This window comes from Gouania willdenowi, chromosome 4 (genome assembly GCF_900634775.1).
Source record: "Gouania willdenowi chromosome 4, fGouWil2.1, whole genome shotgun sequence".
Taxonomy (NCBI): Eukaryota; Metazoa; Chordata; class Actinopteri; order Blenniiformes; family Gobiesocidae; genus Gouania; species Gouania willdenowi.
The window spans coordinates 16,140,269-16,156,461 of record NC_041047.1 but is presented as its reverse complement, the minus strand read 5'-3'; positions in this window follow the sequence as shown (position 1 = coordinate 16,156,461).

The following is a 16,193-nucleotide window of genomic DNA, read 5'->3' as shown; positions in this document are numbered from 1 at the left end:
AATCTGTAACCATGGGTATTATTAAGTCGGCTAATGTGTAATTTGTGGCAATGCATGGAGGCTCCTGACTGCTGGTTGATTTATATTCCAGTTTCCATTTTTTTTATTTGTTTTTAGTCATGTACCCCCTATATGACAACTTCTGTACCCCACTTTGGGAACCTATAGCTATAGATTTGATGTTCCTAAGCAGATGGTTAAACAACAGTTTTTAATGTCAAACAGTCATTGGACCCATAAACATGTGATGGCCCTGATGTCACAAAGTAACCGTCTGCTCTCTAATTATTCTACGGTGGAAAACTCATGATCCAAGCAGCAGTTTCCTAATTCAGGGTCAATTCTTGTCAACTAATGGGTTTTGCTAAATTACACAGGAGCACTTGTGCTGTGGTTTCTATGGAGATCTTCCCCTAGAATGGTCTTCTGTGAACCCCCCAAGGAGCCTCTGACAGCACAGCTGCAGCCTCGTGTTATTACAGTTTCTTGGTATTTGCAGCATCTTGTGTTTACTGAATCACTTTGATATATTTTTTTTAATCAAATCTGACTGGAGAAAGCATCCCCCCCAACCCCCCCCCCCCCCCCCCCCCCACCATTTCTTATCAACTTTGGGTACGTTTTTAAAGTTTTTTTTTTTGTTGCTTTTTTATGATTGTTGAGACTCCCATAAGAATAAGTATGAATATCATACTGTAAATAATACTACTTGACGCATCATGGCTGCTCTACTCACGACAATGCTCAAACAAAGGCAGAGGCCCTTTTCCAGACATTTCCTGAAAGTTTAGCTTCTCTGGACCCTGGAAATCTGCTTTTATTGAGCAGTTACAGTGAATAAATCAATAACCTGAGTTAGTGTAGAAGTCGTGCGCCTAAGGTGTAATGAAATGGCTTTCACGTGTCAATGTCAACCAGCGAGCTGAACAGAAAGTAGTTTTTGATTATTGGACGCAGGGTAGGCCCCATGCAATTGTTCGACTCTCAGTAAATCATAAACCTATTACATTAAAACGCTTCGCCGCTGCGACCCTTTGGTTATTGTGTTGCCATCAGCTCACTGCCGCTCCAGCAATGTCGTATCTGGGTTGCCTGTCAATGTAGTTGTTTGTAGCAAATCTGAAATCAATACACAGAAAGTACACAGCGCTTGAATAAATAAAGAGACAGGAGAAATAAATAAGCAACTGTGTAATTACATAGTGTATGATGTATTTAGCAGCGTAAAGCTCCTGTGGCAATTGTTAACAAAAATCATGATGTTAGTTCAACAAAGGTTGGATCAACAATTATTACAAAAAATAAATGCAAGCTGAAATAAACAAAATGAGTAGTCCTCCTTATTTAATGGGCTAAACTCATGATAAATCAGTATAAACTGATTATGTTCTCAGTACTAAAGTCCACATCATAAATTGTGAAAGTGATTTACAGACATTTGAACATTAAATCATGTTGTCACTGTTCTGAAAGAAAAAAAACAACTGTTCAATTTGCTGATTAATTGTAAGGTTATTGCCAGCAGAGGTCAAATGACAACATTAAAGTATGTACGAGTGTTTAATGAGTGTTTATTTGTGGATACAGTCTCGAATACATGTGGACAATAATTCCTATGATGTTAAAATGAAATATGTCTTTGATCCAAACAGACAAACTATCTGCTGTGGAGTGTGTGTGGGTTTTTTTTTTTTTCCTGTAATTACAATTGAAGATAAGGACAGCAAGATATAGGTGATAAAAGATAAAAAAAAATATTATTATTGTAGTCTGGATAACACACACAAACAATGTTGGTATTCAACAGTTTACTCGTGAATGATCTCTCTGAGTATTTATTTGGAAGGCTTGTTTTCTTTCACATGATGAATGGTAATAATAATAATAATCATAATAAGTCCATAAATCCAGCACAGAGAGTTTTTGTTAGTTATTCAAATGAGCACAGACCTTTGTTGGTGAAGGGTGAAAAATCACAAAGCTCATTTATACTATAATTTTCGTAACCATGGTAAGATTCTTCTTTAATGTTCCTGCTTTCTTGTGTCTTTGATGTTCCTGTTTCTGTATATGTTTGCGTTGTTGCCCTAGGATATTTAGCACCCTAGACGAGCTTTACTTTGGTGGGTCTTTGCATCACAGTGGCCACGTTTACATGAGAGCTTTAATTCCCCTTCAATTCAGAATAAATGTAAAATCCTCTTTAACTTGAACATGTAAACACTTAATTCCGAATGAAAATGGTGTTTCCAAATTAAACGCTTATCCAAATTAAGTGGCTGGAAAATGAAACGATAAAAGTGAAAGTATGTTATCGTCGAGCTGCTGCTTCAATACTACAATCACAATAAAAGTGACAACATTTCTTATTATGTGGTCTTCTATGTTATAGCTTTAAAAAAAAAAGGGGTTTGTTGTGCGTTTTTCCCCCGATAGACGTGAATACATCTATTCGCCCCCTGTCAAATCAGAACCTTTACCAACCCTCAGACCTAAAGCAGAATTGAATTAAGCCAAATAAATTCAATTCGGAATTACTATTTCCATTTAAACACAAAGCAGAACACTTTAATTCTGAATAATTTCATTCTGAATAATTAATTCCGAATTAAAAAAAAAAAAAACATCAAATTAGATTTTTTATTTTTCGAAAAACAAGAACGCAAACAAAAAAGTTACCTACAAAATAATACACTTAAGATAATAAATACAAATAAATATAACACAAAATATAAGAAACTGCAAACAAGTGATATCAAATACATTATATCTACAAAAATAATTAGGGTACTGTTCAAAATAAGATATTATAGCAAATTAGAATAATCAAAAAATATAATGACATGATTTTTTTTTTTTTTAAAGACATCCCTCTAGTGGTGCATTCTGGGGTTCTGACTGGGGGCTTATGCCGTTGGCTGGCTCTGATTTTCTCCTTCTCTTTCTCCTATGTCTGCTTTAAACATTAGCCCTAGTGCTGAGGCATGACATGGCGTGCGGGGATACAAACTGCACTTCCATAATTAATCCTGAGTCTAATGATTGTGGATGTTTGGGTGATTAGGCCTTCACCCCATCACAAAACCTGCACCCACAACAGATGGAGTCCCTGCTGCCCGGGGAAGCTTGAGCTACTGTTTAAACAAATTAGCCGAAAGCTTGACTATTTCATCGTTGACTGCACAGACGAGTTCATAAAATCACCCGTATCAATGTCCTAGAGCCTGTTTGGCAGTTTTCAGCAGATTGTTACCATCAGTTTAAACAGGTGGATTATCTAAAAGGACAATATGTGTTTTTACTCAGATTGTTATTTGTTAGCTGCAAAGATTCTTGTAAACTTACAGTGAGCATGCAAATACAGTATGTTGTTAATTCATCAGTCTTCACTGGTGCCTTTAACAGCCGATATATAAGAGGATCGTTGGGTTCCCGTCTGCTTTTTTCATGTGGTAGAGCTGTTGGTATAATGAATCTGGTCTGGAGAGATCAGGCTTATATACAGAGTTATGGTTTATTACCACGTTTGTTTGCTGGAAGCAATTATAGTTTGGTTCCCGCATACAACAGCTCATCAGTCTGCAAACCACTTATCCTAATCAGGGTATGAATGTGCACGTTGGTACCTGGTTTTGAAGATCAAAGATACCTTTCATCAATACTTTGAAGATATCCGTTACTGTAGATGTGGTATGTCTAGTTTTATGCATTAAATGTATATATTAAAAGCCATTCCAAACCTCTGTGATGTATAGTGGCCAAGAAATGCAACCTTTTCTTCTAATTCAGACTGCTAGAACAAGGAGAAGCAGATGGGCCGACACGGACAAGATGCAGGACAAAAAATCAAACACTCAAACAAATTCAATAAAGCCATTAACGGTGAGATGTGGCAGTGTGGTTGTACCTACATGCTGTTTGATTTAACAAATGACTACCTCCAAACCAACAGATTGTGTTGAATATGTACCTGATGCACAAAATAAATGCATTATTCATTTTTATTCAACAGCAAGTCTGGTATTGATATTTAATAGAGAGGATGAACTTGTTTTTTATTTATTTATATGTTTAAGGTAGTTCTTAAAAAATAAAAAAAAATACAAGATGGTACGCAATTTTTCAGAATAGTAGAAAAAAAATGTAATTTTCTCCAGAGTAAAAACCCACTCATATCTCACTCAGAACAATCTTTAAACTTTGTGATTAAAACCATTTCATATTTTTAGATGTTTGTGCACTTTGTTACATTATAGCAGTCAGTGGAATTATTCAAATTTACTCAAAACTATATACAGTATATGATCTTTGTTTTGTCTGCACATGCTTTCAAAAGTCAACACTTTATGTAGTGCAATCTTTCAAAGACAGCAATGCGTGTTTTGTTATTGCAGTTAGATAAATGAATTTGTTTTATTGCATAATTATTGAAGGGAGGATATTAAAAGAGAGGACAGTGTTACACCTATGTGAGGGGGAAGGGAAAAGGGAGGAGAGAGTCAGGGTGGGAAATGGAAGGGATAGGGCAGAGTCAATGTGATGTTACAGTTGTGCATATTGTGTTGTGTAATCAATCAAGTCAGTCTGGTGAAAAGCGTGAAGACTCTCTGATTACTATCTTATTTAATGATGGCATTTACAGTTGTTTTTCATATACCATACTTTGGTCTGCTCGTAAATAAGCAGCAGAAGGTTGGGTTTCCATGTTGTTATTCAGATGCTACTTCACCAACGCTGTGAATAATTGGACTTCATGGGAGCTCCTTTAGAGGGAATGCCGGAGTGCAGAGGAGGGCTACACCGTGCTCCGTTCTCCTCGTCTGCTGCACATCACAGAATCGTGCATTTATCAGTGCAAACTTTTGACCGAGACTTTATTCAAATCCCTCAGCCCAGTGTCTTTGAAGTATTCTCTGCTTATTACACGCTCTCCAACAAGCCTTGCAGCTGTCACATGCAGCTGCTGAGATAAGAGCAGCAGGCACCATTATGTGTGCTCTCATTTGAACAACATAAAATGATCTTTCTTAAAAATGCAATAATGTGAAACAAATGGTGAAAATCTGCTGTGCACAGAGGTTTACAGCAGAGTCAGCAGCAGCTGCTCATATGAAACATGACATGGAACTTTTCACCAGGTTCAAGAGGCTGCAGGAGAAGAAGATAGAAATAGGGTCCGTGAGCAGAAATAATCTCCTTTACTCTTCAACTGGATGATGATGCTACTGCTGGTGGTGGTGCGTCGACTTAGAATAAATGGATTTTCTTCGACTAGAATGTTTTGTGCATAGCTGACAGATATTTCACACCAGAAAAATCTCCAGGAGACAGAAATTCTGATTGATAAATGATATAGGTGTGCTAATATTGTAGCGTTTGGTTGTAATACTCTTTACAAGCTTATCAAACTGTAGTTAGGTTTGTTTTTTTAAGCAAATTTCTGTTAATTGAAATCCTTGGGAGTGAATGTGTGCCTCTGTGACTGCATGTCTCTGTTCAATAGTACTGCATCACGTAGATCAGATGTTCTCAATCGTGGGGTAGGGACCCCATTTGGTGTTGTGAGACACTGAGAGGGGGTCGACATACGCCTTCAAGAATATAAGAATATTTTTTGAACAATTTAAGCCCAATTTTGCCTATTTTTAATCATTTTTCTGACTGCAACTACACCAAACTTGTCATATTTTAACCTATTTTCATAAATTTTTCTTTTTTTTGCTCCTTTTAATACATTTTTTGGAAGATTACTCCCATTTCTGCACATTTTTTTTCCCACTTCCGAGACATTTTCTGCACTTATAAACTCTTTCCACCACTTTTTCCAACTTAATGCCACATATGGTGACCCATGATTGTCACTTTTAACCTCTGTTCAACATGTATGCTTATTTTTGCCAATTTAACCACATTCATGATTTATCAGGCCCATTATTGTTCCAATATTGACACTTTCAACCCTTTTTACTACTTTTTGCAACTTCTAACCAATTTCTGTGGTTTTTAAAATTTGGGTCACTTTGGTCACTTTTAACCCATTTTATTTATGATTAAAACAAGAATTTACATCTTTAAGATGATTACATACTATGGCCCAAATAATAATAAACTTCCTGGTAAATAGTGGATTAAATTCAGATAAATAAATGAATGTGGTTATCACAGATTCATAGACCATGGACCCCAAAAATCTCTCCCCTTTATTCCCCCTTATACCACCTTCAGGAACAGTGGGGGTGTCTGGTCTCTGGGACCTTTGTTTTGGGGGATATGGGCCGAAAAGTTTGAGAACCATTGATGTAGAGTGCATTTTGTTTTGTTAGAAGACTCTAATTACTTACTCTGAATGAAGCGTTCATTACAAGCATTTATGCGTACACGTGTGTAATTAGTGGGTGGGAACCCTCATCCCCTGCAGCGACACCATCACTGATCACATTCAGTCAGAGCTGTAGTGGGTGGTTGGATGGTTTTCGGATGTATCTTTCATGCCACAAGCGTGCATGCAAGCTGCTAACAGCTAATTTATTTGCTCCATCGATTAGCCTGCAGCCTTCCTGTATTTCTAGGAACAATGTTTATTTACACCAAGCAATATGTCGTATCCATTCCAGGCTTTCATACAAATCACTAATTTTGAGTAAGAACTTCAAATTAATTCAAGATAATGAATGTGAAAGCAAGAAAATAAAATAAACAAATAGTGACAAATATCTGCGCCTCATTGGGGTTTAGGAAAATACACTATCATTGACTTCATGCCGTCTCAGCATGAATTTTATAAGAGTTTTGACCTACAGCAGACAATGAAAGGGAGAACAGGTTGTGGCAGTGATTTATTTCTGTTTTACAGTGCAGCGGAACAAGTTGCGAAACATATCATCAATAAATGTGCTTCGTCCGGCCCAGGAGAAAGCTCTCCTGTTCCAGTCATGCATGGTCTGGGAGAACAAGCTGCTCTTTTAATGGCATTGTAAATTGGTGCTGTCAAATATCATTAGGATTGCAAGTTCAGCATTAACGAACTGTCTCTCACATCCTGGTATAGAGGCACTTTTTGTTTATCATTAATCGAAGCACAATGTTAACAGCTTTTTGTTCCAGAAAGTGATCGACTTCCTCCTCAGGCCGTAGGCTTCAGTCTGTATCAGTATTTACACAGATCCTTAATATTCTGCTCATTTAAAGGGGAATGCAACAGTCAAATATACAGTAATAACACAAGAGGTAAAATAATTAAAAAAAACATAACTTTGTCATGGTGCTAAGCAAAATCATTTGCAGCTGGTCAATTGTGTTTGTTGATCTGTGAGGAATTGATCCCATATTAATAAGAAACCAGACTAAATTAATCATGACATGTCAGTTTATTACCCAGTGTTTCCTGAAAATCATTCAAACAATCGTTTCTCTTTTGCCTTGGATCACAAAGCTTCTGATGGGGGGGGGGGAAAGTTTAGCTGAAATGAATGTTCTTTTCTTTATTGAACTGTTGAAACACAAAGATAACGGGAGGAGTAGCTAAGTTGACTTTTTCACTGCCATACAACAACATTTCTGACAACAAATTCAACACCTCTGCAGATCTGTCTGCTTTGTAAAGCACTTTATATCTCAGCACTGCCCCATAAATGCAGGTACTCGATTTCTCGGTGCTGACTCAGTTGATACAGGCTCAACCCAGCGTTTTCAACCCTCATATCTCAAGCTTTAATTATGTATCGATAAGAGCATTTTAAATTTGGCCACGAAAGGCTTGATTCGGGAAACGGGGAATTTTCTATGCAAATTTGGTCCAGCTTATCCTAATTATAATGTTATCCAAAGCCTAACTTCTAAAATCAGTTTTCTATAAGCTTCTCAGGATAAGGGTCAAAGTTTCTAAAGCCTATAGTTCATTTTGCTTCTTCTTTTTTTGGTACGTAACCATTTCTATTTCATTTCAGAGCTTGAAATGTGGCAGGAAATCAGAAAAGCTGGAGAAAGCTCACACTCCAGCCCTCGTTACACTGTGCAATTTTCAATTCCATCTCGCACAGTAGTTTCCGAGTTGGGGTAAAATCTGTTCTCCTCTCTTTAGATTGGCTGTATTGCATTTGAACGATGTTCAAATGACTGTCTTGCAATCATAGAGACGGTGTTACTTGAGGACGATTGCAGTAGCATTTGTGATACTAATCTGGATCGATTGGCGCGGATGAGCTGTTTACTCCCTGCCTGTGTGAAATAGAGAGAGTGAGTGTGTGCGTGTGTGTGTGGAACTCTTATTATGATGCAGCACATCCTAAATCTATACTGTTGTATGAGGCGGATGAAAGTATAACAGCACTGTTTCAGAAATACAGTGTTTGTTTTTACCTTGCAGTAAAAGGGTGGTTTGATTCGCTGTTGTATTAAAATGATTTAATTCTGTGACAGTTTTATTTATGACCAATCCCTGTTTTGCATTAGGTCTGCAGGAGTGGCTAAAGTGGTCCTCAAAAGGCCACTAATCCAGTAGGTTTTAGTATCATCAGGTAGCTGTGCAGAAAGTCTGTTATAGCAGGGATCTCAACCTGTGCTTTGAGGGATTTGGGCGTTTCTTTTTGGAACTATTTTGATTCACCCAACAAACTATTTTTGGCCAATAGCGGATTCACTTTGAAATTACCTTTTGTCAAGGAGGAATAATTTTACTTTATTTTTTTTTGTGTTTTTTTTTTACTGTTAGTGGGATTACATCAAATGTACTGAACAGATTTTGACCAAAGATAAACTTTACATCATGGAAGCATCCATACATTTTTTTTTTTTTTTTTGAGGCGATTCGGTTCAACTACTATACTGATTCTGGATCGGTTTTAAAAATTGGTGAAATATCAAAAATTCATATATCTGTTCGTAAGGGGTCAAACTTTTTGAATTTTGACACAGTTATGTTGGGTTGGTTCCCAAATTACCCCCAGCAAGTTACATCCAGATTGTCCCGATTGTATCGATTCGTTATTTGTGGGGATGGAATTATTAGCCTTTAAAAGACCCATCAGCATCACTGATCCAGATAACTTAGCCTGGCGATAAGCCACACCCACTTCCTTACTTTTTGTAAGAAAGTGGGTGTGGTAATGCCGCAGTTTCTGCTCACTTCCTTGGTTCGAAAGAAACCGAGCCAATCAGAGCCGTACAGAAAGAACGTCATATCTCCAGCACCTAGCAGTGTAAAAACAAACATGGCGCCCACCATGGAGAAGCACTCTGCTCTGTTTTAAAAGATCTGGATATATCGATGAAGCCACAACGAGAAGAGGCTTTAAAACCGTTAACCATTTAAATCTGTTTCGGGAGCCGCCTTAGTTTGTCGCGCTATGGTCGTCACATCCACTTTTTGTTAGATTGGTGGTGTTTGTCCCACCACGCTTAGCCCCAAGAACTCAAACGCCTTCCAGACTAATCGCCTGTATTAAACATTGAATGATACAAGGAAATTAGGATGGATTCCAGGCTACAGATGACTGCCAATATCTGGCAAAGATAATTTTTTACACTAGCTAACCCATCAAGGAAATCTTCATATCACAAGACCATCAATATTTAGTCGCCCTCTTTTGACTATGCACTGCAGTAAGCAGCTCTGCTATCACTCCCATTAATCATCAAACATCACTTTGTATTTAAATTAAATGAATGTGGCACAGAACCAGTTTGTTTCACAAAAACATTGATTAAGAAACTCACTCTTGTAGAAAATCTGTACAATAAATCACTTTCAGATTACATTCAGCAAAACTATAAACTTCGTAGCCTATAGTTTGAGCTTCCTATTTGAGATAATTAGAAAAGTTTGGATAGTTATTTATATGACTTTTTGGCCATTGGTATTTTTTTTTTTTTTATTTCATTGAAAACCAAGCTCAAAGAGAGACTGCTGTATTGGTTCCAAACTGAAAGAGTATGTCATTGTTTTCATATTGACCCTTTGATTGCCCCCTAGCCTGGGGGCAAAACCACAATTGTCTTTGTATTTTCTGAGCATGGGTGTCCGCTGGAATTCTATAAAATTTTAATTTGCATCCACTAACGTTTTTCCTCCTATTATGGCACCCAAACACACAACAAATCTGTAACATTACTAGCCTCCGTAGTCTTTAGCCAGCAGCGTTTCCTGTTTTTTTTCATCATTTTAAACTTCAGCAACATGGTCGGAACCAAGTGATCAAGTGAATCAGATCTGAGCGAGTATAAAAGCTCCGCCTCCTGCTGTGAGCTGCACTAACACTGTTTCTTTTCACTGTCATCATGGATTTATATTCATTATTTTTTGATTAAGATCATAAGCTGTTCCTCCATTCATTGTGAAGACGCTCAGTCTGCCAGTTCTCTCCATTGATTGGTCAGACACTGCAAGCTCCACCCCTGTCACGTGCACGCACACGTAGCAAGGCTGTAATCACTTGGCTTCAATTAGCGTGTTTCGATCATAGGTGATCAACCTTCGTAAGACATTAGTTGAAGCCAGCTGACGGAGATGAATCCAATCTAGAGCCGTAGCATGGGCCCTAAGGGGTCTATAATGTGTTTTTCTTTGGAGTGGGCGTATTGTTTTCCTCCCAGGTGGAGCTAGTCTGTGTGGTGATTGAGGAAGGGGGCGTCGACATCCACTGACCAAGTGGCTGCTCCTGATTGGTCAACTCCAGGCTGATCAGGGATCAAAGCCAGCTGCTGCCACCTTCTCTGCCCTTCCACTTGCCACGTCCATTCGACCAGCGCAACTCACCCTTAATTAGAACTTCTGTGGCTAATGCCTAATTAAGAATTGTGAGCTTGTCTTAAGTGAAATGTTGTTTTCTGAAGATTATTCCCATTCCAATGGAGCATGAGCATGTTCTTTACAACACTGACTCCATGTCACGCATCCCTGATTGGATCTCCCACCATGTGCATCTATGGAGACATTTTCCTCCTTGGAATCACTAGAATGTAATGACTCACTATCCTCACAAGGATGAACCCTCAACTATTAAAAAAAAAAAAAAAAAAAAAAAATATTTTTTTTTTTTTTTTTTTCAATGAATAAATGTGCCTCATATCCTTTAAAACATGATTGATGTCATAAACTTGACTAGTACGCTACCCTTTAAGTCACTTAGGTAGGAAATATGTATTTCATAATTAAAGGCAGTAAAATACATGCATTAAAGTATACCGCTACATTCTCAAACCTTGCATATTTCACTCAAATGAGATGAAAGTTAAATCAAATAAAGTAATAAACTGCAGGGACCGTTTTTTTTGGCTCTTTAAAGTCAAGGTAATCATTTAAGTTAAGCTTTTTCTTTCTATAAAACACCTCAAGGACAAATAGTTTGCTCAAGAGGGCTGTAAAATACAGGAGAAATATCAGAGTCTTGAGAGGACTTAGTTTTCAGACTTTTTTTTAATTCAGTCATGTTAATTAATTAACCATATGTTATTTCTGTGGGGGGGGGAAATGGAATTGCTAGAAAGAGATGTTGTGTATAACTCTATAAGTGTGACTGTAAGTCTGTATTCAGCCTATTAGGACATGCTGTTTTTGTCACTAAACAGCCACTCTGACAAGTGCTGTTAACGTTTTGGGTTCTGGTGAAGTGACGCCAGAAAGGTGATGATCTTCTTGTGGGTTTATCTGAATCGATGCACGTTGAAACTGCCTCTGTTACATAAACACAGCGCTGAGTGGTGGCCGAGCATCTTCTGTTGACTTATGGTTACTTATTGGCTCAGCTCGATACTAAAAGGACTCAGCAAGCAAGCGTTATATGGTAGTTCAAAAGAGAAAAAAAAAATCACAAAATATGTTATTTTGCCTGCTGGGTAAGTAAAAGGCTTTGAATTATTATTTTCTAAATTTATTTGATCAAAAATGATGATAACCTATAAATTTACCATGTATATGCAGATGACAGTCTGGTGTTGGAGTCTTTCCCTGCTTACATGGAGCAGAGGACAGATTTATCACACACAACACAATTACATATACACACACCTTTTTAACAAATGTACATTTGAAGACTCAAATTAACTTAGCTTTTATATTTAATCATCAGTTATCCTCTGTATGTGCATTAATGTCATACAAACACTACATAAGCTAGATTTTTTTTTTTTAATAATTTTAGATTTCCACACTGTTAAAATGGCTGTGCGTCACAAGACCACAGTGTGGTTGTGAATCTGTCAGAGGTGAAATTTGGTTTCCCGTTCACACAATGACACATTTCCAGCAGCAGAGTCAGAGACTTCTGGGAAACAAAAGAAAATCAGTTGCAAAGGAAAGAAGCTGCCCTCGTTCACTAAACCTGACAGCATCACACACCTCTGAGTGTGAATAATTGATATGGTTCCTCTCCTCAACAAGGTCAGAAACGAGGAGAAGCAGAACCTGCAGCTACACCTGTCACTTCATCATTTCCACATTGGCAATACCAAGTAACACGTCTCTGTGTGAGGTTCTGTAGATTTGGACTCGTACAAACTTGTGTGGGAAAACAATGTATCTCACAAAGAATGGTGCAAATCTACATGTCTGCTTCCAGGACCTGGTTTTTCAAAAGTAACTAGCTCGGATTCTGGATAAATCATGAAAATGGGTACTTCAAAGGAAAAAAACTGATTACGTAATAATCGGATTACAGTATATGACGTAATCCAGTTTTGGTTTTGATCCGGATCAAACCTTTCGTTTGGATTTTCCAGAACTTTTTAGTAGAATTAAGATTGCTTTGATCCAAAAAAAAAAAAAAAAAAATCTGGATTAAACCGATCTCATCAAAAAGGTGGATTCAGTGTGGATTTCAGGCCCACATTGTAATGAAACTTTAGAAGTGTATCAAATAATACAATATTTGTATCATGCAGTACAGCCTAGATATCCAATTTATTCATGAGGTTTTAACTTGATTTCTTCATCTGTCAGTGACTAGGTAGGTTATAATATATTCAGCCTTTCATTATGGCCTATACAGCAAAGTAGAAAGAGTTTGGCCTCATAAAATAATCCCCCAAACAGTTATCAATATTGACCACAAATTATATATTTACATCTGAAGCTAATTGACGTAAATTCTTCACAATCGAAAATATTGTTTTTAGTGATTCATGTAATGATAAAACAGGATAATAAAACACCTTCTAACACACACACCCATGTCAATTCAAATTCCTCACAGTTACTTTAGAGCCTCTTCATTAAAGCTTTGGACCCCGATCAAATCTGCTCAGAAATGCAAACATAGACATATTGACGACTCCCCAGGGGAAAAGACAGAACCAGCTGTACCTCTTTACAACATACAGATATACTGTATGAGAAACAAAAGGCAATTTTCTGCTCGAGTAACCACCATGCATCTATGCAGACATGAACATAGCAGGACCGAGGGGGTCACTCTGTGCGCTAGGCAAGAGTGGACTTTGACACCCTCGCCCTTCATGAATGAATAAAAATAGTTTTTTTTTCCAAGTCTCCATGATTATTAAAGAAGAATACAACCTATTTTAAAATGTAGAATAATGCACTACAATACAATATAACATCTACAGGTAAAGTGCAAACGTCTCAAGGGAACAATGACAACGATAATGCAAAATCCAAAAGCAATGTAAAACAGTGTAATCAAAAGTTAAAATAAAATATAAAAGTTTCAGTACAAGGAAATTTCTACTTTCCTGTTTGGTTTGACTACACAGTAACACAAACCTCACTATGTGCAAACAACACATTATAATTATATAGAATGGAACAAGAATTAAAATCAAATCAATATAAATATGGGCAGAAGACTAGCAGAAATAGTTACAGATTTTTTTTATTTTAACATTCAATTGAGAGGAAATATGTACAGCATACCTTTCAAGTTTTGGATTTCAAAATAAGAGAAATTTTCTGGCGCCCACTACGAGCCGTCCCGCCCGCTCAACTAAGCTCCAGTATCCCTTATATTTTATTATAGGTGTACAAGAAATCTAAAATATCCACATGTCAACCACTTACTAAATACAATTATGTGATTAGAATCTGGTAGGTCGACCTTTATTAACACTAAAATGCTGTGAACATTCCTACTAGGGCTGATTGATATGGACCAAAACTCATATCTCAATATATTTTCTCAAAATGGTGATATATGATATAAATCTAGATAATTTTATCACATAAAGTCTGACCAGAAAGACAATTCTGGGTTAAATTTGCTGATGCAAAACGTCACACAGTGACATTTATTAACAAACAGCTGATCAATATGTGCACTCATTAATCATCTAACTGAGCTTTACATGTTGTTCTGAGAAGTAAAAGCAGCGACTCCTAAAACTAGTATTTTGTTTCATATGATATATGAAATATTATAGCTTTCTATACTGCCAAAATAGAAAACTCGATAATTCTTGAATCTCGATATATCGCCCAGCCCTAATTCCTAAATTATAAAACAGCCTAAATAAAAACATAAATGTGTATATGAAGCACATGTATTTATTTAATATACTTACAGTTTATATACAAGTCAACATATTACATATGTATTGTTAATTTCACATTGCTTGTCTTTAAGTTAAAGATTAACATTTTATTTTCATTATGTATTTTCTTATAATTTCTCAAATTCACTCATGTGGTTCTCTGGTATTCAATAATATACACATTTTTTTACAGAATTTACATCTTTTAACACTTTTTTAAAGCAGTGTATATTTGTGGAGCTTGTGATTGGCTGATTGTTCATGGTGACTTACGTGGTTCCTTCCGCTGTGGTAGACGCTAAAATATCAGTTATTAATCTTATAGAACGTGTAACTGTGTCCCATCCTGCTGCTCTTTAGGAAGATAAACTCTCTGTCACATTTTACAACGTATTTACACCAGTTCTTTGTTTTTTTTCCTGCTGGAACGTCTTCATTCATTATCTCTTTTCTGAGTTATTTCCGGGTTTGTTGCCGCTGTCGGCACTAATCTCGCGAGAGCTGCCACTAAGGCCATTTCAGGTTTCAGTTCTCGCGAGGCTAGTGACGTCGTTCAGTTCAGTAAGGCATCTTTTAATTATTACTTCATTAAAATACGGGATATTTACGGGAAAATACTAATACGGGAAGATGGCGGGAAAGAGGGGTAAAATAAGGGAGTTTCCCGGCCAAAACTGGATACTTGACAGGTATGATGTACAGTGATTGTAAAGGGTGTAATTGGGTGCCCCTCCAGCAGATGGCGACCTAGGCGGTCGCCTGTGTTGCCTGTCGGGAAGGCCGGCCCTTGCAGGACCAGTACGAATATTAGCCCCCAGTCAAAAGCATGTATGATGGAACAGCATGAGAAACACAGCCACACAACCACCACTTTCCTTATAGATTTAATGCAACTAAATATGACACACAGACTTCAATAGACTTTTTGTAGTATTGCTCTGGTACACAAAACTATAGACGTCCCTCAATATTCTTTCACAAACTCAGTACAGCTAATAGTTATATAGGAGGAACTAATTTAGGACAGCACGAAGTTGTTATAATGTCAATAATAATGTCAACTTTTAGTGTTTTTGTAGCTTAAAACATCAAGAAATCTCAAGCTGTTGATCTGCTGGTGTAAATGTGAATGGACAGAATGGATAAATCATTAAATCAAACATGAGCTTACAATATCACTGCCTATACAGATTGTATTCCTGCCCAATGACCTTTATTAATCAGAAATGCCTTTATGTACCACTATCAATGTCTGTAGCGGAAGGGATGCACATAAACTGTACTGTTACGCAGCAAAACCAAGAGCTTAAATCCTAAACTAGTCAGAAAGATAGTTCATTTAAGTTTCTTTTGCATGCTTTTACCGGTATGTTCCTTCCCTTTAGATTTAAACTACAGTAAGTTATGAAACACTGACCTGGTTTATTTTTTTTATTTTTTATTGGAATCCTCCATAATTCATGATGACTGCTGCTTAGTCTTTTGTTTGCTGGAATCTTCACATTCTGAGCGTCGCAGACGGCAAACACAGTAAAATCTAAGTTTGCTGTATAAGCAGAGCGAGCTGCCTTTACTTTCCCTGCATTTTAAGGGTACACGAGGAGCACTAAAGCTGTCATCGAGCAAAAATAGTTATCGTGTGCAATGTATGCTTTGCTTTTTGACATCTGGCTTTTTCCACGGCATTTATTCAGCTGATTTAAAAGTGTTAT